The sequence below is a fragment of the Nicotiana sylvestris genome, chromosome 1 (genome assembly GCF_000393655.2).
Source record: "Nicotiana sylvestris chromosome 1, ASM39365v2, whole genome shotgun sequence".
Classification (NCBI taxonomy): domain Eukaryota; kingdom Viridiplantae; phylum Streptophyta; class Magnoliopsida; order Solanales; family Solanaceae; genus Nicotiana; species Nicotiana sylvestris.
Window position 1 is genome coordinate 91,992,840 of NC_091057.1, and position 4,189 is coordinate 91,997,028.

Sequence of the window (4,189 nt, forward strand, 5' to 3'; positions counted from 1 at the left end):
CACTTAGGAATTCCAAATGTATTACTGGTTCTGGTATTCTGGTACCTTGTGCTTCGCGACTCTCGCGAATGCGAAGTGCAATTTGGGCTGGGGAGGGAATTCTTCTTCGCGAATGCGAAGCCATGGTTTCCAACACGGAGCACTGAGGAGCTGCTCTTCGCGAATGCGACTGGCATCTCACGAACGCATAGAGTAAAAAGGAGGTGGGTTGGGATTCTCTGAGTTGTTCTTAGCAAACACGAAGGCCCTTATGGCTGCAATGCTTCGCAAACGCGACAAACCCTTCGCCAATGCGAAGAAGTCTTGTCCAGTGTTTTAAAAACAGAATCAAAAACGGGAATTTGCCATTCTTTCATATTTTCAAAACCAAGGAAGCTTAGAGAAGATTTTCAAGAGACAGGTTCTTCCCCAAAGTGTTGGTATATGATTCTAAATCACTTTCTTTCAATTATCCATTGCATTTCATCAATTTTCATCCTAAAATCTAGGGTTTTTATAGTAGAAATTGGGGATCTGGGTAGAATTAGGGCTTTTTGTATAATTGGGATTTAGACCTCGTTTCGGGGTCGGATTTCGAAACTAATTACATATTTGGGCTCGTGGATGAATGGGTTTTGGTCCAAACCTCAAGTTTTGACCAAGCAGGCCCGGAGTCGAATTTTGACTTTTTGGGAAAAAGTTTGGGAAAATTAAATTTATGCATTGTAGTTGATTCCCTTAGCAATAATTGTTGATATTGAGTTAATTGTGGCTAGATACGAGGGGATTGGAGGTGGAATCTAGAGGGAAAGCAGTATTTGAGGCTTGATTTTGACCGTGGAATCGAGGCAAGTGTTTGGTCTAACCTTAGCTTGAGGGAATATGTGTTGTTGTCTTACTTGCTACATGTTTAATTGTTGAGTACGATGTATAGGTGTGGTGACGAGTATCTATATGTTGTTATTGAGTCATAGCATGCAAATGAGTCTTATACTTGTAACCATTGTATCTCTTATCACATACTGTTAATGCTTAAGCTGGTTACTCTTCATGTTGAACAAGTTTGGTTATATTTTCTTGTTATTGGGTAATTGTTGAGTGTTGACTCAAGCTAAGACTTACATTGTGAATTTAACTGTTGAAACGAGATTGGTTATAGTTGATTCCATTGCCGGGATGTTATTGTTTCTATTGTTTGGGTGAGGAAGAGTGATAAAGTACGAAGGGTGATGCCGTGCACATTTACATTTATATTGATGCATATGGTGAGGAAGAGTAATAAAGCACGAAGAGTGACGCTGTGCACATTTATGTTATTCATATGGTGAGGAAGAGTGATAAAGCACAAAGGGTGATGTCGTGCACATTTTTATTTCTTTGTTCAGACCCTTGTTTGTAGTATTCGTAGACTGTCCGTGAGTTGTGACACCAGTTCTGGATGGAGTTTTATTATGGTTTCGTTATTTGTATTAAGATAATCTGTTGAATTCTGTTCTTCCGCATTTATTCCGCTGATTTACTTTTGCTAACTTGTAAATTGTTAAAGATAAAGAAAAAAGGTAAAATATTTTGGCGAGTACAATATAAGGCGCCATCACAATCTCCACAGTGGAAAAATTCGCATCGTGACAGGAACTCAACTAAGTATTGATACGCAGAACTATAACTACCTAACGTTCAGAAGAATCTCATCATTTAATCTACCACATCGATATTAACCTTCTTTCCTATCATGTGAAGTGTAGCAATCCAACTATGTAACCCCAAATCTAATTTATTAATTTTGATAATTTAAAATAGAGATATATTGTTAGATGAAAGAGCAACCTTTTTCTTCAACTATACATATGCGTGTGTATGTGTATGTTTATTATGTAAATAGCTCTTTGTATTAAATAAAATTTACATTTGTTTTAGTAGCTACCCAACTATTTTATCTTCATTTTAATTTATGTATGAACACAGAACATTAATGGATAGCAGCAACTAAATCAAATACAATATAATTTCCTACAAACATGAGATTAAAGGTACCTGTGTTGAAGCCTTCTAATTTCTTGATTCAGAATGATATGAGCAAGTGCAAATCTTCATGGACTCTCCTATCTAACAAGGATTACTTCACAGGTTAATAAAGGATGCGAGTAATTATACCAAATGAAATGTAATTTTCATTCCATCACGAAAGCAACACATAATCATGAGATAGAAACCTAACAGAAAATTAAATCCAGATTCACCTCTTGCAAACATATTATGAAGCACCTTAGGTGCATAGTTCACTCCAAATTAGTAATTGGTAATAAAGACAAAAATCATCAAAATGACATAATTCATGTATAATCAGGAACAATAACTAGCATGAATGTAAAAAATCTTACAAGACAATATTAAAAAAGAACAGGGAACCAACATTCATATACACACGATTACAAATAAAGAAACTGCAATAACAAAGAAAAGATTACACAAAGCAAAACAAGTTCGAAAATATAGAACTCGCACCAAACAAAATGGATAAACTCTGAGAAAATGAAGACTAAAAACACACATGCACTATGTATGGGTCAAAATCTGACCACAAGTGAATTATCATTAAAAAGAATGGTAAGAGGTCGACCAAGCTATAGTCGTACCCACGAAGCGTAATTGCGACGAGTATCTCGGCCACTGCCGAGATCGAGCCATCAGAAGACTTACACAGCAAAACATATGTAAGACTTGGGCGAGTAAGGAAAACTATAGTCATGAGAGGGTACGCTGGTTAAAGACCGTTGGATAAAAGGGAAGATTGGTAATATATATATGAGAGAAGAAAGGCAAGAGAAGGGGGTGCCCATCCGAGAAAGAGAGAGGAACAATGTATCAAAGATGAGAACAAAGAGGGGACCTCCAACAACAAAGCAAAACCCCAGATTTTGGCCACAACCCTTTGTAATCATCATTGTTGAATCAATAAAGATAGATCTCATAGTTACCAAAGACTTTCCTCTTTTCCTTCTTTGCTCTTACAAGTACGGAGAAATGTATTAAATATGTAAGCTTATCATTTACATTTGATGTCTATTAATCATCTTAAGAAATGTTATATAAGCTCAACCTCATTTGATTCTCGTATTCAATATACTTAAATCTAGAGTTAATTATGTTTGGCTAAGATTTATCCTCCATTTTCTTTATTAATTGGTTTAACGAAAAGCTTAACACTTTTTGGTCAAACAATCTGGCGTCATCTGTGGGAATTTCTTAGCCAAATATTTTTAGTTCCCTTTAGATTTAAAACCAGCTAAGTATTACTTTCAGGCTGTCATAGCTCACCGTCCTGGTACAAACACCGACTCAAAAAAATGGTAGATAATCTTTTGAGATAACTAAACCAATCTAGGTCAGATATCTACATGAAATAGAAAGTGTGACTGATGTCCATGCAAAACCCACACCTCACCTGCAGCGAGGGGTTTGGCACGTCATATGCATGTCTAAAGTAGGATCACGGCCACCATGCGTTTAGCATGACCGGTCTGTATGCAATCCCATTTGACGTACTCATCTTATACACTGGTCTGTACTTCCACCACTCAGGAAGGGACGATAGCCTACTGTGTGATTCTTTGAAATAACGGGCATACACTGCCTTATTTCCGTACCCATAGGCACGGGGTAATTTATGAACAAAAGTATGACATGTTTCCATTATTGTTTGTGCATATTTGATTGGGTCGGAATGGGACTCGATTTCGATATCCCATTGGCCAAGCCCAACCCGTGAGAAGCCCAAATGCGATTAACGATGGAGCCGACAAGGCCACGAAACCTGAAATCATCATTTAGGTACGAGGTGAAGCGAGTGACCCTATAGCACCGTTCCTCCTTTCACCGACTTACCGGGCCAAGGTAACAGACAATTTCATTTGGGTTTTCACTTATCACGATCTCTTATTGGTTCAGAACAGGAACACGATCACTCTCACAGGTATGCGAACAAGGAACGGACACCACTAAAACACCCTAGAAAAAGGTTTCGTACCATACCATCTCACAAGCAATGACCGAGCAAAGCCCTCTAAGCTGTACCGTACCACAACTAATAGAAACGGTCAAACACGGGTCGACTATTAAGAAAATCTCCAGAATAGAGGATTCACCCATGAAATGCACAGTAAATTCCAATGAAAGTAAAAGTTAAGCGAACTGGGATTCACCCATAAAA